Genomic DNA, 18,582 nt, shown 5'->3' with positions numbered 1-18,582 from the left:
AGAACAAAATGCTGACCCAGGCAGAGCCAAAAGATTTAAAAACGACTTCAGAGACAAGCTCTAATAGGCTGCTGTAGAATGTGGAGAGCGTTTTCCCTCTTGTCACCCCCTTCTCCCATACAGAACATTTGCTATGTATTTACTGAATGTCAGACTACGCTAGAAATTTCCAGCCAATTTTGTATCCTGGAGAGGAGCAGGATGTTTTAAGCTACACACAATGCAATCACTACTCACACTCATCTAAGATGTTTACACTGCAGCTGTGAGTCTGCATTTTCAACAGAAGAAAGAGAGTTCAGAATCCGCAATGCATGTCCCGCAGCCCTTGAACATGGCCAGCATGGTAAGTATCCTTACAGCAGTTTTAAATTAAGAGATCCTCTTTAAACAGCAAGAAGAGAGATTAAAACCAGCCACAGAATCGCCTATTCTCCTGTGTTTTTCAGACACGCAGCAATTTTTCCTCTTCTACCAGTGGCCTTTATCCCTCTCTATGAACATGAGTCAAATAACATTCCTAACCTCTCATTAAAGGTACTAACAAAAGGCCCTGTTTTGAGGTGTTGGATGACCTCAAATACCATCTGAGTCCAGATACCTGTGGTATTTTTGGACCAGAGAAGCAATAAAATACCCAATTCTGCTGTCGAATGTAACATCAGTTTTTTCATTTGCTCTCACCGTGGATGTCTCAGCATGCCTAGCTACAGATAGGAGGGTAATGCTTTTTACGTGAGCAAGGCTTTCTTTTTGTGTAGCATGCGAGACAGGAAAAGAGGATTATGACTAACTTAAATTTTCACTACAGTCTACAGTAATGAGATGCTGTATAATCAAACGGTTATACATAACCAGTTCGATACCCCTGGTCTTAAGGTAACCTTAAGTTTTACATGATTCCTATTTCCCGGTATATTTTGCATATGGGAGAATGATTTCTATATACACAACCAAAACCAGCACCTTGTTCTTATATTCCCTTTTTTCCACAGTTTTTTGGTGTAAGACTCTATAGTTTGTAGTCTCAAAATGTCTTTAATGGACTTAACATTTTCTGTCCATGGTTTTCCAGGTGCAATTTGTGCCTTTTAGATAGCAGAGAATTCTCTTTTGAGGGCATTTAAATGTCATGAAATGAGCCTGCTTATGAGAAACTGAGGGAACAGAATCAATGTCTGCTTTTGTTTTATTTTTTAAAATCTGGGCCTTGATTTTTGTTCTTAGAACTTTTTATTTGTAATATAAAGTTGACCTGCTGAAGAATGTTGTGTGACTTAATCTGGTATTATTTGAAAAACATTGGAAGATTCCTGAGGGGGAGGTAAGATTGAACAAAACCAGCGCGTTGCTAGTAAAATTTGTTGCACCCAAACTTAGATTTCAAGGAAATATGAACATCTCAAATGCAAGTTCACAGCATTTTTGAATCATTTCCCCTGATAACTTCATTCCACTGAAATGAACCAGAAATGAAACAGATCAAGAGCAGACAAACTTTGAAATAAGCAAAACTTCTTTAATTCCATTTTTCAAGATAAAGACTTTTAAAAAGATAATTATTCTGTAGGAAGTTATTAAAAATAATACAAGACACTAAATTTAGAGCTATTAGGGACAGGGTAACAACAACTGTATGTAGACTTACTTTGCTGGTCACAGAAGTATATTCTAGCCCTTGTTTTTCTGTGAATTAAGATACTGATGTTGTTATGCTGCTCATCAGGGAAGGCAGTAGGTTGTATAGTTATCTCCTGATTGGGGCAAAATCACTACCCTGAAACCACACAACCTACTACCTCATCCTGTTAGAGCATCAAGCGCATCTTCCAAAGAAAACTAACATTTCGCCATTTGCAAGTAAGATTCTCTTAACGCTTTCTAGCCCACACATTTCTTGGCCTTAAAAAGACCATAATTATGTCCTATTGGCCCTTCCTCACAGTTCTTCCTGGAAGTCAGTCAGAATTGGAGGGTGACTCCAGAGACATAAGAACTGCACTGGCAAGCATTGTCCCTCCCAAATTATCATTATGTAATAAAAAAGCGAGTTACATCAAAGTACAAAAACTGGTTAAAGAAACCTCTCTACTTAGGGCTCAAGCATTTACCAGTTCCAGGGCAGAACATGAGTGACCGGAAGACATCCTCTGTGTTTTTTGTCCAACTCATCACTTTGTAGTTTCTCAAACAGCCTATGCAAAGTGGATTTAAATAGCTGCTGAATCAAAAGTGGCATTTTCTGCCGAGTATAAACACGAATGCCACAAAGTAATGGAGAAATGGGTCAGCTGTTTCCAAACGGCAACTCTCATGGCAGTCCAAGAAAGCTGAGTGTGAGCAAGCCCATTGCAGACTGGGTCGTACCTCTGTGCCCTGTCACTTACCCCCCACCTTCGCTGAGAAAATGACAAAATGGAAATTGCTTTTGAACCTGAATGAGAAATACAGGAATCTAAACACTGTAAGGACATTTTTGTTCTTTCATAACCCTGCTACAATAACCAAATCCAACATGCAGACAGAGCCAGAGAATGATACAGTTGAAAAATACTTGCTTTGTCTTTTGAAGACATATCCAGCGATGATATCACAGCCACTTCAGGAAAGACAGTAGATTGTATAGTTATCTGACAGGCAGGGCATAACCCTAAAACTATACAACCTACTACCTCACCCCAAAGGACAGTCAGACTCTGATCAGATGAAACACAAGCTGTATTACCAGACAGCTGGATTGCTTGGTGACAACCTAGAAGACAAAAAACTCTGGAGACAAATATTAACAGTCTTGAGTCTGAAACAGTTTGCTATAGACCAGTCGACATTTTGCTTAATGAGCTCTAGTTTCATGTTTGAAATGTTTAATAGATTTGCAACTTGTGAAGTCATGTCAGTGACAAGATACACGAGGGGAAAGAGGATACAACATTCATTTTTAATAAATGCACTTTTGTACTTCCAGCTCTGACATGACTGCAACTTATCAAACCAGTTTTGTCACTTCAAGAAAGGCATCACTACGACTTAGAGAGTGGATGCTGACTTAGAGGGATTGTTTAACATGCTTCTAGATATTCCTCTATTATCCTACCAGGGAAGAGCTGAGTTTCCCTAACTGAACTTCCCAAGTTCTGCATGGGTAAATCCATAAGACTCAAGAAAGAATTTGTCCAGACTGTGAGGAAATGTTATGGCCTACTTAAACAATATGCTGCTACTCTGGACGGCCGAGCCCAGAGAGTGGTGGTAAATGGAGTCAAATCCAGTTGGTGGCCAGTCACGAGCGGTGTTCCCCAGGGCTCAGTACTGGGGCCGGTCCTGTTCAATATCTTCATTGATGATCTGGATGAGGGGATCGAGTGCACCCTCAGTAAGTTTGCAGATGACACCAAGCTGGGGGGAAGTGTCAATCTGCTGGAGGGTAGGAAGGCCCTACAGAGGGACCTGGACAGGCTGGATCGATGGGCCGGGGCCAACTGCATGAGATTCAACAAGGCTCAGTGCCGGGTCCTGCACTTGGGTCACAACAACCCCATGCAACGCTACAGGCTGGGGGAGGAGTGGCTGGAGAGCTGCCTGGCAGAAAAGGACCTGGGGGTGTTGGCTGACAGCTGCCTGAACATGAGCCAGCAGTGTGCCCAGGTGGCCAAGAGGGCCAATGGCATCCTGGCTTGTATGAGGAATAGTGTGGCCAGCAGGACCAGGGAGGTGATAGTACCCCTGTACTCGGCACTGGTGAGGCCGCACCTCGAGTACTGTGTTCAGTTTTCGGCCCCTCACTACAAGAAGGACATCGAGGTGCTGGAGCGTGTCCAGAGGAGGGCAACAAAGCTGGTGAAGGATCTAGAGCACAAGTCTTATGAGGAGCGGCTGAGGGAGCTGGGGTTGTTTAGCCTGGAGAAGAGGAGGCTGAGGGGTGACCTTATTGCTCTCTACAACTACCTGAAGGGAGGTTGTAGTGAGGTGGGGGTCGGTCTCTTCTCCCTAGTAACGAGTGATGGCATGAGAGGAAATGGCCTCAAGCTGCGCCAGGGGAGGTTTAGGTTGGATATTAGGAAAAACTTCTTCACCGAGAGGGTGAAGGCATTGGAACAGGCTGCCCAGGGAAGTGGTTGAGTCTCCATCCCTGGAGGTATTTAAAGAACAGATAGATGCGGTGCTCGAGGACATGGTATAGAGGGACTTGGCAGTGATAGGTTAATGGTTGGACTTGATGATCTTAAGGGTTTTTTCCAACCTTGACGATTCTGTGATTCTATTCTATGATTCAATTAACAGTAACCCAGCTCTGAATCAATGGCCAAACTAAACATACCCTACCGTACTACACAGGCTTTGGTTAATATGACTAGCAAAATTGCCACTATAGTATATCTACTCTAACCTCACACTTACGCTAGAGTTTGAGGGGGGTGTTACTCCCCACCACCTAGTTTGATGGACCACAACACTCCAAATTCAGAGCAGATCTAAAGAAGTGCAAATAACTGAGATACCAGTCCATAGCGTAATATAAATACTGCTTTAATAAATAAGCAAACTTTTAAAGCAAATACCCTAACTTAATCAGCTAACTTACTTTTTGTTAACAGTTAACTAAAGAAAACAATAAATGATACGTACATCCGCCACACACAGATAAACTAAAGCGATGTTTCACTATAAGGCACATCTTACCCCAAAGGTGGGAGGTCACCTTTCAGGGTAACTGAAGTGATCTGCCACTGCTTTCAGCAAATTGATGTGGGGACCTAAAAAGAGAGGAGCAAGAGAAAACGCATACGTATCAATTTCATTTCACTGCATACTGAAACAATTATAAGGTGAGTGAGAGCACGTGCAAAGGCAGAGCGCAGCTTCTCCATACATTTTCTCAAGGAGAACCATGCACAGTATCAGCTTTGTCATTCAGTGGTTACTACCACAATTATACTATGGCCCATGGGGACCCCCGCTTACAAAGAGACAGGCAAGAGACAACGTATAGTGAAAAAAAGAAAAGGTATTTTTTTTAGATTGACTTAAATGCTAAGAGCATTGCAGAGACAGGCAGAGAGAGGTATCGGCTACTTCACCTTCAAGGAACAAACATACTTTTAAACGAAACAGAGAAGGAAGGAGAACACAGATGTCTAACCAAATTAGACAGCAATGTGTTAATCTATAAAAGTCAATGTCATACTGTCAACTTGAAAGATAACTTCACTGTAGTGGACTCAGACCACATGTAGAAAGAGGCTACTGTTGTGGTGAGCTGTACATGGTGCATATTTGTTGCACAAAACAGGAATGGCGCAAATCTGTCCATTCTGAGACCACTGTATTGGAGGAAATACTGTACAACCCCAGATTTCACATCTTGTAACATCAATGCCCTCGTAGGCCAAAAAGGATATAAAATATTCTCTGTACACTATACATAAAGAGTGGCTTGAGAGATTTCAACATCGCATTAATGTAAATGGTAAAAATTGGTAGCAGAAGCTGCTCTCTAACCGCTATCAAAGAAACCCATTTGGAAAGCTCTGCAGCAGAAAGCATGACAGTTTTCTCTATGTACTTAAGGGTTTTAAAAGTCTGCATTTTCTGAGTGCCAGCTTTTTGGCAAGGTCAATTACTCTCTGAATAATTCTCTGGAAAAAAAACCTATCCTGTACCTCTGGTTTTTAGATAAAATATTTAAAACCAAACATCTTCTTTCTGAGTGCAGTCAGAGATCTCAGTATTTTTCCTAAGAGCCAAGAATTTGTATTGGAGCTTTAGCTAAAATTCTGTGCAGAAGTCAGTCAATTTTAGCAGTGCTGGGTGGGTAACTGTGTATTGTGCAGTCACCTCACAGAAAGTGCTTTCAGTGTAAAATAAACCCTATCCTTATATAAATACAACAGCGTTACATAACATAATTGGAGGAAAGCTGTGTATTGTGTGATTTACTTCAAAGTGAGACTGTTGTATAAGCATTTGCTTTATAGTGGAAGAATAAAACCAATGTAACCTTTCAGCGTAGCAGCTCTTTATGCTGGATGGTCCAGTGAAAACAGTTCAAAGGACCAATCTAGCATTAAAAGGATGTGTCCACAGTAGCAAAATGCCTGAAATACCCACAGGCCCAAATGCCTCCACCCACTGGAAATTTTGGATGAAGATCCTACACTTCCGCCTGATTCCAGTAACTCTAAGAGATAGAAGTGAAAATATAGATCCAAACAATGACAACATTTTGGAAAGCCTGAATATGTTCTAGGGATTTACATTGCCTGCCTGTCTTCAATATATCTTGACTTCACTTTCACTTTTAGGTGCAATGCTAGGTGGGAGATTGGAAAATGTTCACCCTTGTTGAAAGAACAGTGAGCTTTTATTAACCATTTCAAAAGGATTCTCTTATTTTCTGTGATGATAACAATGGTAAAGATTCTTTTCTCTATGTGCAATTCTGACATAATGTTGCCTTAATGTGTATTTTCCCACAAAAATAGGAGTAGTTTGTTAATTCACAAAGATATTGAGATAATTATTTGTAATATACCATAAACTTTGTGTAATATTTTTCTGTAAGATCTGTTATTATGGGTATTAGTAGTACTCATTAGCAGACAAAAATGGAAAAGAATGTGCTTTATCCAACACCTAAAATTAATTAGTCTTCTGCTCTCACAAGCTGCTCATAAACTTACTTTAATTGACTAGATCACCAAACAACAATGAACTTTGAAATACTTAATGAAAGAAAAATGCATGTTCATTTTCCTTCTTTGAAGCAAAGACATGCATACAAAATAACTATCTGGCAAGAGTTATGTTTCTAGTTTAACAACTGTTTAATACTAGGAAAAATATGACATTTCCATATTCCAACTCTCACTGCTCACTGAAAAATGTCTTGGAACTGATCTTAATAAATACCTCAGCAGTCACTTTTAAAAAGGCACAGGGCCAAGCCTGCTATTTCTATGATGTAATAGGAAAGAGGACAGTTTTAAAGTAGGGTTGTTATATAATTAAAAGCCTTACTAATTAACAGACTCCGGGACAACATAGACCAAGCGCTTTGTGATTTCAGAGCACCTTCTACCCAAAAATTCTGAATGATTTACAAATGCAAAACCTCACTGGGCTCCCAGGAGGAAGGTAAGTGCCCCAGGTGCAGGCTTGAGGTGGTGCACCATGACTACAGCGGGGAAAGAGATGGCTCAGAGGCTGGTGGCAACGTAAGGATATTCCCCAGGAAGGCTGAGGGTCTGGATGCAGGCCAGATCAGCAGTTTCCAACATGTCTGCATACAATGATTATCTTCTAGCTTCCAAAGTGCTGTACAGTCACCGCTCTGCTCCTACAGACTATTAACACTGTTAAAAATGTCACAAACATTTGAAATGGCTGAGGTTCTGCAACGGTGGATGCTGAGGCCAAGGGAGGCTTTCAGACTGAATTCAACAGGCCCTGGATCAGGCCCTGGGCAGGAATTTGAACTGCTACATCATCCTTCCAGGACAGGGTTGTGACAGAGCAGTACCATGGCAGGTAACTTTTCTGGAGACTTCAGACCAAAATTACTTGGTGGAGGGAACGACTCAGTTTCCTGTGACCTACATATGACAAACTTCACACACAATATTTTAAAGTATATTTTTAAATAAATATAACAAAAATGACACACTGTCTTCATACAGCTTGCATCCTTCAAGAAGTAAAGAAGTATTCTACAAACACAGATTCTGTGACTCCTGTGAAGTTTGATGTATATCGTGATCTTACCCACTACTGAAATACAGCTGCTTCTAAAATGGCAAACGACAGCTCTTTCCCTAGTTGTGAAACTTTACTGTAATTTAATAGCATAGGACAGATTCTGCCAGAACTTCAGGCAGGGACAATGGGAAATAGTCACAGGACCAACCCTCCACAGCCTCCTCCTACATTCAGTGGACAAGCACAGTTTTGTCTAAAATTTGATTCAGTTAGGCTCCTGCTCTAGACAGTTCTCTGTACAAGTGTTTGTCTTTCTCAGCTGGCTACAGAAGAACATTAGTCCGCGTACACTAACTTTATAATATCTTTAATTAGGCATTAGTATAGCCAGACTGTGACTAGCACATCAAATTTATCATTCTCTACCTTTGTGATAATGTCCAAATGGGTGATCAACTTTGGTTTGCTCATCAATGGTTTGTGATGTCTGCTCATCAACGAGGTTACCTGGTGCTGTAACATTCACGTGTGCTGTTCTGGTTCCTACAAACCCTATTCACGGTTTTGCATGGAAACATTTTCCTCAGAGTCATCAGAAGACTTCTTTTAAGAAGGGGAGCAATTCACATGCTATTGAAATCAACGGTATGCCTTCACTCGGCCTCGGTGGCTTTGAAGAAAGTCCTGATGATCCAATACAGCACAAATTATGGGGCACAGGAGTTGAAGTCAACACTTCTGGATCCTTAGAAATCTTACACATCAGAAAAGAATTTAGGAGCCAACGATTACTTGCATTGAGCAGCAATTCTATTAAAATCAGTTATATAATTTTTGTTCACCTTTGTCTACTTTTTATTACATCATAGGTACTGTAACGTGGTTCTATTTAATAAATAATTTTACATATTCACTGAAACCATTGTCTTTATCTAGCTGTTTGCAAATATTTGGGAAAAAGTAGCAGCTGTGAAATGAGTCAGAACTCCGTGGCTAAATTTCTCTGAGCTCTGCAATACTTCATGTATGTTCCTAAAATCTTGAACATTTTGTGTATGAGGGAAAAGAAAAAGGCAACAGAACGTAAAAACATAAAAATACATTAGCTTAAATAATTCCATCTCACATACTGTAGCCTGACTACCAGCCCAGACCTACACAGGAGCTTCCTTACTCTCATGTGGATCCATGCAAAAGTCAAGGAAATGCCTCCACGGAAATGACCACTCATGTAGCATGTTTCAGAAAAGGTCTACAATGGTATCAAAAATGGGACGTGCTAAATGATAGCTGCTTTAACCTACTGAATGGGTGTACAGAGATCTGACTAGCAGTAAAGACAAGGAGCTGGGGCTGGGTATACATCAAAGGCGTTCTGCACCTTCACAGACATGTTCTATACATATGTGTTAGGCATTTCATAGCCTTACTGCTGTAAAATTTCTTGAATGTTAAACAGATGCTTCAAAATGGAATGCATTAGGAAAAAGACAGTTTTCCATCAAAACAACACCTCATTTTTCTTGAATGTGGGATCATGTCTTCTGCTTATGCAAACTGCAGTACCTACACTGACAAAACTTTTATTTTTCTATTGCATTTATTTCTGAGTTTTGCTTATGTAATACTCTGAACGCTAAAAACCCATAAAAGATAGTATTCAAGAGAATGATGAAAACACTCAGAATCTCTTAAAGCTTCCGCAAAAAGAGAAATTAAACCAGGGCTAATCACTGGTTGCTCTGTAGGTTGCACTTGTATTCTTAAGCAAATAAATATTTAAGGAGATACATTTTTTTTAAATAAACTGCAAAAGGAATGCAGAACTGTTCAGTGTACTAGGAGCTATTTGTTTTGTAAGACTTAAATATTTATCTTCCATGTTTTCCTAGCATAATCTTTCCGTCTACTTACTTCCCAGCCGAGTTGTTGTGTTTGCCCCGATGGGCTTTCTGCCCAGGTCTAAGATGGCTGCCAGGCGTGACACGGACGGCTGCGAGAGCAGCAGCAGCAGCAGCAGCAGGAACTCACGCTGGGCTGCGTTTCTGAGCTCTCTGTGGCAGAAATGACGATTACCAGATCCTAATGCCCAGAAATCAGGGTGAGGCCAGCATCCAGGGGAGATGAAACCTGTGTGGAGATCCACCAGCGGCAAGTAAGGTACATCTTATGATAAACAAATGTTACAGGTACCCTTGATATCTTACTATGCCTAGGAGCGAAAAAGCAAGGGATGGATTATCTGGGAGATGAGTGTCTGCAGTAAGAGGAGATGAAGCTGTGACAAATTAGGGATTGTTTCTTGTTAAGAAAAGAGCTAAGAAAATGTGTCAGTTTTATTTTCTCTTGTCACAAAAGCTAAGAATAAAAGGGGCATGTAACACCTTTCCTACAATAAGCATTTCCTAAACATTCATAATTTATCTCCACACCGTAACGCAGATCGTATTCATGCAGATGACACAAAAATGAAATATTAATGACCCCCCTCCCTCCCCCCCAAATATTTGCTTATTTTAGGATGTTGAACATTGGACCTCATTTTTGGAAGACTTGAACTTTTGTAACTCAGCTGACATTACCTGGATTTGCTTAACATCTTTGAACACAAAACTGGACGCTTAAATTGAGCACCCTGATCTTTGATTGGATATGTGATGTCCAACCCTTCAAAACTGTGTCTTTCCCGCTTCCCCTCAAGCCCCATGAAAATAAAAAATGCAACTCGGCACACTCATTGATGCAGAGAACAGTCAGGATCACAGTCTTCCTGTCTCTCTGGCTAAATACTCAGCCATCCCACAAGCAATTATTTCAGTAATGTTTTTAAGCATTTTTGGATGGAAACCCCCCTTACCACACAGAGAATCTTCAATAAGCCATTTGACTTTTAAGCCAACCAGGTTTGGCTTTTTAATATGTACAACTCATACAATGTCACACCTATTCTATGTGATACCATTGTCAGGCAGTGTTATTTATTTCAGTTCCTTATGTAAGCCAGGAAAATAACATTAACCAGAGTCACAAGATTGTGAAAACAAAATTCATCTGACATCTTAAAAACCACCATCTCCAATCTCAACCCACAAATTCCTTTTTTGGAAAACTGAATTTTCACTCTCAAATGGATTTAAATCCTTGGAAATTGTTTTCCTTTTTAAAAGACATGCAATAAACCAGTATGTGCAAGTCCTAACTTAATTAAGCACCAAGAGGGAACGCCTGTCAGGGTACATTCTAAGCCTCAACTAGAAAATAAAATTCATTTTGCAGAAATGCAGCCGTGCCAATAATTCTAGTTGGTAGAAAAATGCCTTCTGCCCTTTGCCCCACAAGGCTTTCATTTTAAATTTTAGCCTTTAGTGAGACCAAGCAGCTGACAAGTAGGAGCGAGGAAATTAGTAGTCTGGGACCCAGGATTAGACCAAGGGTCTAAATAACTCAGCGTTACATGGATTTAGCCTAAAATTCTGCACACTTACATTTGCCATCACCACAAACAGGATAAAGTTACTCGAGTGCTAACAACGAATAAGCTTTGTATTACAGCAGACAAGCAAAATCCATCCTTTACAAACTGCTACATTTGTCATGATCACTTTAGACCCACAGCATTCGAAATCGTTCATAGCATTATATGAAAAGCTGGCATAAAATCACCAATCTAAGTAGGATGTTTGTTTTAAAATATTGTTAAAAGCTTAAAATTCATTTCCATTTTAGAACGATGTTCTGAGGTCTGGACTGTATTTTGGCTCACGCCACTGAGCTTGGTTCAACCTGACAGTCAAGAAGCAGAAGCCTGGAAGTTCACATACATTAACACAGGGAAAATACTTGTACAGGCCTTGCAAACCAAAACTGCAGTGAGCTGTTTATTTCGGGTGACCTTTTTTTGGGGGGTGGGGGGGGTGGGGGGGGCAGAGGGGAGGCTATAGACATGCTCAAAAAAGCCCCGTTGCAAGAGGAAGTATTTTCATTAACCCTGTTAGACATTTTCATGTCCCTGTGAGGACATGGCTTTACCAGGCCACGGCACACCAGCTGACAGCGAGAGGCTTCCACCAGCCAAGGGACACCCTGCAGTGAAGACCTCTGCCGAGCGCAGCTAGGGCATCGTGCCTGCTTCTGGAGGTGCAATGCCTCCCCGGTTCGCGTTCCGCCTTGTGTCCCCTTCCTCTGCCATCCTTCTGCAGCCTGAGCCTCTTGCATGCCTCTGACTCCCAGGGACCTCCACGAATATTCTGCTAACACCACCGCTAATTATTGAGATCCCTTTTTCCTTTTAGTTATTGTTTTTCTTTGGTTCCCAGCAGATGATCTCTGTGCACAGTAACAGCTTTGTTACCACCCTTTGATACTGCCTCAAGTTGTGTTATGATTAAAAAAAATATACACATGTGCTTTTGTCATGATTACTTTGCCTCTGCTCTGATCAGTTATTTTCCATTCGGAGTACTCCACGCTGCGGGTGCAACAAAAACACCGAAAAGCAGTCTTATACGCACACTCACTGCCCGAGCTAATGAGATTACCAGCCTCATTAGCCGTCCAACAAGCCCAGTCTGACACCCAAACCAGGCTTACAGAACACAAGTCTTAAAAAAGCAAGGGAAGAACCATCAAAAATTGCTGTTTTCACCACAATGGCCCAATCTGACCACTTGCACCTGCGCACCGAGGAGGGTGAAGGCTTTTGGAGTGCCGGGGATGAGTGGGGCGGTGACACCGACATGGCGCTTGCTGGCACAGGGAGCGCTCCTCATGAATTACATGCGACGAGCTCCGGTGGCCAGACACACAGCGCTGCCTGTTTCGGCTCCCTCTGTACAACCCTTTGTATTCTCAGGTGACCAGCGTTCTCCATAGATTTACCCCAGTGTAAGTCTTTTTACCTGAGACTAAAGCTTTCGCTGGTTAAACATTCATTAACGGACTTAAAGCAGGGCTTCAGGTGGTAGAGAGTGAGCAGATCTTTGCCAGAGCTCGACGGTGTGTTAGACTCTTTGTGTCCATTATTCATGATGCTGTTGCTACAGGCCCTAATTTTACATAAATGAAAGTCACAAGAGAACTGTTAGGATGAGCAACTAGGAAGAGCACAGGAAAAGAGCACCTCGTCAGTCGGTATTAAAGACGTGGTTTAGTATTACATTTTCTGATTTTGAAGCCTCTTGGGAGTGGAAATATGCAACACATTTTCTCTGAAAAGTGACAAGCTGAAACCTAAGATCTTGAAGACGGTCTTTAAAATCAATTTCTTCATGTCCTCTGCACAACTCCATTCCAATTCCCCACATATGAAAAATACATAACCTCTTATCTCCAAATTCATGTGCCTTACAGTTCCTTTTAGCTCCTATTTAAAAACTACTAAAATTTTATCTTAGCTATCATTAAGCTATTGTTCTGCGCCTGCTCAGGGTTGCCAGAAGATTTCAGAATTTAAAATCTGTTGGGCAAGGGGCATATTATACCTTCTCTGAAGACAGAAACATGCACACTATTATCAACCCAGCAATACAGCAAGCAGACTTGGCGCAACTGAAATAATTAATTCCCCGCCACTTATCAACATAAAAAAATAGAGTCGTATAAAAATACCTACTTTCCTATCTCACAGCGTTTATAGCAAACATACTGGACAGTATTTCAACATTTTCCTGGAGGAGAAATGACTTTGAAATAAGCTTCAGGCACAGAATCCATGACATGTAAATTAAGATATACCTCACAAGATATATCTTAGTTGTGAAAGTAGGTCATGCATTTAAGGCATTTCTAGACTGTTTCTTGATGTAAATATTCTGAAAACATTCTTGTGTGTATAGAATAATATTTTAATTATTTATCAGATTTCATTCTCTAAGAACAGTAAAGAAACGGGTATTTCTAAGAGTCCTCATACGGTAATAAGTATAAGTGCTTCTTTGTAACCTTTTATAACTTTATGTAGTGTATACTCAATCCCTAAGGGAACTGTATGTTTGAAGGACACCACAGAAAAGTTGATACAGTAGATAAAGTTGATGTGTGAAGATCACATGCTGCACACGTAGGGATCCTGACTAAACAATATCATGAAACTTTCTAACGTTTACTACCTTGTATTATTTTGGAACTCTTGGAATTTCCTCAAGACTGGTGCTGGATATTTGTTCACCTGGCTATGAGCAAGTTATTCCATGAGCAAAGTTAAAGAGAAAAAAAAAAAAAAAGAGAGTGAGAGGAAGTAAGAAAGCAAGAGACTCTATGTGTTCGTAATGTGAATTCAGCTTCCAGGCCAGAATGTCTGTCAAGAGAATCTAAAAAAACTGAGGAAATTCAAATGGGCACTACTATCAATTTATCCACTAGGTGTCACAAAATAATCATACAACCAGATGAAAAGCAATTATACGTAAAATGTGTCAGTGTACTACATCAATGAAGTGCTGCTTTGAAACGAAATCTGTTATAAGAGCAGATGCAGGAAAATGTCATGAATCTCATGAATATACATACTGTCAGGAGTGTATGGGAACCTGAGCCATGATACACATAAGCTGTTGCTAACCACGGTGTATGTCATGTAACGGATTCACATACAAGCACATAAACGTTCCATTAAAAAAAAATCTTCCTAAATCCTAAAAGCAGTATTACCAGTTCTCAGAATCGCAAGTGTCATGTTTCTTTCTTTTTAATGCCCCAGCTACTGGACTAATGTATTATGTCAGATTCTCTACATATACATAAAAATCCCTCATGACTACAGGGAAAATGCTGCAAAGAAAACAAGTTCTGAAGGCTAAAATGTATGAGGAAATAAACAAAAATTTATTATTATTATTATTATTATTATTATTATTATTATTATTATTATTATTATTATTAAATCATAACAAATGCCAAACATTGGAATTGGCAATAACATGCTGACAGACACTCAGATCCAGACTGTTCTTATGGAAGGGTATATTATGAAGGTTAAGACAGAAAATGACAAAATCGTTCTGTAGCCATTATTCACGAGAAATTAACCTCTACATTGGAGGTATTTTTGTTCTTAAATATTCCTGGACCATTTTAAATTCATAATTACATCTACACCTGCACTCATCCAAAACACTGACTGCATTAAAGTATCAAGGCCGGGCTGTTAAAACAGGCACATTGGTTTCCAAAATGGTTCTTTAATAACAGTAACTTTTCCTCAGAGTTGCATAAAATTTTTACGGGCCAAGTAGACTCCAGTGTGAATTTACCATTACCTGTACTCACACATAATCCACACAATTAGAAATAGTGTAATCAATAGTATATGCAACATTATAAAGTAGAATAGGCCAGTTAGATAAGAGGAGGAAACACCCTGGACATTTTTTATCATATAAACGTAACAGTAATACGGCTATACGGCTCTGCTCACAAGTGCCATTTCATAAAGCCCGCCTAAGCAATGTTAAAAACCGTTCCCCCCTTTTCCAAAATGCAGTGAAGGAACATATGCCCTAATACTGCACTATATGTTTATACTTCATTTTATATGTTTTATCACAGTTGTAAAAAGCAAGCATTTTCACGGTGTAATTAAGCTCACATGATAAGGTTTGGACTTTTTACACAGTCTTTCTTCCTAAGATGGGCTTCCTAAATGTCAGAGCTGGCCAATAGTTTCCAAAGCTTTGAAATACTTTCTAACTTGGGGATCACAGGAAGGAAGCTTTTCTTCTGTCCAATTTTCCTCCTTTTATAAGCAACTCAATTAAATACTTGTGCTTACAGGAACACAGGTACAAGGCTGAGAGAGAAATACTGGATTTTTTACTTCCAATACTAGCATAACTTTATCTGTATATGCGAAAGGAATCTGGTGGTTGTAAAGTATACTTTCAGAAAAACTGAAAACTATTCTCTGAAGTTCTCCCCACATTAAAACCATTATCTGAGTTTAAAGAACCCTTCCATGATCTCCATTTAAGCTGACAGAAATCAGAGCATTGTGAAGTCAATGAGAATTTTGTTATCTGACTTTTTCACTTTAGGCAGAACCATACAGAAGAAATGCTGAGGTAACTATTCATTACATAAACCCCTGGCTCTTTTGATGCCAGAAGGTGAACTGATCAGATGTACAGTATTATTAATTCCACTCTGATTTTCAACAAGTTGTTCCTTTTTGATCTTCCAGTTGTCCAAGTCTGCAGTAGTGTTCTTGTTTTAGTCCTGGTTATGATAGAATCAAAGAACCATAGAATAATTCAGGTTGGAAGGGATCTCTGGAAGCATCTAGTCCAACCTCCTGCTCAAAGCAGGTCTAATTAGATCAAGTTGCTCAGGCACGTATCCAGTTGAATCCTGGACACCTCCAAGGATGGAGAACCCACAAACTCTCTGGGCACCTGTCCCAGTGTTTGACCATTCTTTGGTAAAAAGATTTTCCTTGTATCTGACTGGAATTTCTTGTGTTCCAACTTGTGGCTGTTGGCCCTCGTTCTATTGCTGTGTACCTCTGAGAAGAGTCAGGCTCCATCTTCTCCTTACCCTGTGATCAGGTAGTTGCAGATGGCAATAAGGTCTTCCCCAGTGCCTTTCTTTTTCCAGCCTGGACAGACCCAGCTTCTCCTTGCTTACCATGTGTTCCAGCCCTGACTAGACTGGTGGCCCTCCACTGGGCTCGTGCCAGGATGGCAGTATCTTTCTTGTACGAGGCTGCCCAAAACTGGACACAATACTCTAAACGCAGTCTCACAAGTGCTATGGAGAGGGAAGGATCACTTCTCTAGAGCTGCTGGCTGTAGTTTTGCTAATGTAGCCCTGGATGCAGTTGGCTCTTTGCTGGAAGGGCACATGGCTGACTGACATCAACTTTGTGCACCAGGACTCCCAGATCCTTTTCTACAGAGCTGCTTCCTACACAGTTGGTCCCCAGCCTGTTTCATTATTGTCTCGCTGGTGGCAGTATATACACCATTTCCCAAATTACCAATATTAAAACTTTTTTTTTTTTTTTAATTTGAAAGCTCATCTCTCCTAGGCCTCACTTGGCCTTGAAGTGCCATGAGTAAAACAGCTTAGGAATGTGAATGTACAGCAAATGTGCTTCCCATTAGCTCTTAAAGCCATAAATCTAAAATCCTTGATATGACTGCTACAGCAGTGCTTCCACTCAAATCTTGAAGAAGCTTTAGACAAGACAGTAAGTCTCAACAGCAGCATACAAGACACTTACTTTTGCATAGTACATGCTTGTAAATGCATGTGGTTCGAGGTCCTGCTCTTGTGCATCCGTATTTTACTTACAATGGAATAATTTAAAATTACATTAGGAACTATAATGATATTCTACCATCATTTACTTTTTCATATCCTCTGCCACTAGAAATAAGCTTGAAGAAAGACATCCAGCCCCAAGTGCACTATTCTGGGAAAGTTCAGATTTAGATGAGAACATTTATGGTCATAACTACATGATTTTTTTTTAAGCTTAATTCAATATGAATAACTGGTTCAACTTGGTTTCTCCTCATTAATAAGCGGTTGGAAGGAACTAGTTAATCATTGTTTGCCATCTGCTTTGGAGAATCAACACTGTACAGAACCTTTTCTGCAGCCAATGTGAAACCACAATGCACAAAGAGCACTGAAGGAAAATCCTGTTTTCAGCTACGGGGTTTTTTTTCAGTGCACACTAAAATGGTAAATATTTTGTGGTTAACCCCCTCTCGCTCTTTGACAGCACTTTCCTCTGGACAGTGGTCTCTGTGGTACATACCACATCATTTAGCAGTCCCTATAAAGGTACAGCAATAGTGCTGTGGAGAAGCATTAGTGGTCTGCTCAATAACAACTTACTCATGGAAAGCCAACCTATCAAACCACAAGGTCACCTTTCAGAAGGAGGTCAGAAGGCTGCAGGCCACATACAAGATGCCACTTGTGGACTTTGCTGTAATTTACATTGTTAGAACATGAACCTGGAGAAATATTAGCAACAGTATTAGTTTGAGCTCCCCCCCCCCCCCGCATGTCTTTCTTCACATATGAACAGTAAACTGCTCCTGTGCACTCCCCATCAGATTTCCCAGCCAAAAATGAAGGCAGCCCCTTTCAGATATTTGCAGTTCTCTCAGGAAGGCTCTGAATTCTCTAAACCTCTCCAGGCTGTTTTATTAAAACCAACTCTAAGTTCTTCTAAAGATACAGGCCATGTCTTAAAATGCTGTATTGAGTCAAAAAAAGCATGTGCCTCCTCACAGAAAAAGTGAAAATGAAAGAATAAAATTGGTTGACTATCCAGGCTACTTTCTGGCTCATCTTCCCCATCTGGTGGGACTGACAAAAGCTGTGTCATAATTAGAGAGGGAAGGAAGTTTCCATTTCTGGATTAGTTTTGGAATTCCGAGTCTTCCTCCCAAAACCCCATTTTTTCAAAATGAGGAAAAATATATATGAAGGATGTAAAAACGTTCTACTTAAACATAGAAAGATTGCTGGGAAAAGGCACTTCATAAACCGAGCTTTTATTAAACTATACATTGCTAACAAGTGGCAAAAATATCAGACGAAATGCTGAGCACGAGAAAATCAATACTGCTAGGCTCACTCTCCTGTCAAAGATCTAGCACTGGGGGCCATAATTCAGGTTATTAAAGTCTTTTTTCAAGATTGATTAAAGTTCATTTTAGTAACATCAGCAGGGAACCCTGGCTCCAATGATCTTAATATTGAGAGTGCTAAAGACTTCCAGCAGAAAATAAAAGTGTGGTCCTCTAGGCCTTCTTGCAAATACAGAACTCACAGTGTATTCAATCATTAGAAAGGCCTGTCAGTGAAAAATATTTTTCCTTTAAAAAAACTCATAAAAAGAACACTGGGAAATGTTCCCTCTGACTTCTTCTT

General features: G+C 40.3%; 1 protein-coding gene across 13 annotated transcripts in view; it reads right to left on the bottom strand.

Annotated features, from left to right (window-relative positions):
* Nucleotides 1–4,511: 4,511 nt before the first annotated feature.
* LOC148054717 (uncharacterized) overlaps nucleotides 4,512–18,582 on the bottom strand; it is a 338,774-nt gene continuing 324,703 nt past the window's right edge. For all 13 annotated transcript variants that reach the window (XR_015706635.1, XR_015706634.1, XR_015706636.1 and 10 more), the window contains 2 exons: nucleotides 9,610–9,825; nucleotides 4,512–4,754 (listed from right to left, as the gene is read on the bottom strand). The gene's annotated coding sequence lies outside the window, so the exon portion shown is untranslated. The remainder of the gene's footprint in view (nucleotides 4,755–9,609; nucleotides 9,826–18,582) is intronic.

The sequence above is a fragment of the Nipponia nippon genome, unplaced genomic scaffold (genome assembly GCF_047370975.1).
Source record: "Nipponia nippon isolate SJK-2023a ecotype South Korea unplaced genomic scaffold, ASM4737097v1 scaffold_3, whole genome shotgun sequence".
Lineage (NCBI taxonomy): Eukaryota > Metazoa > Chordata > Aves > Pelecaniformes > Threskiornithidae > Nipponia > Nipponia nippon.
This window is presented reverse-complemented; position numbering and strand designations above follow the sequence as displayed.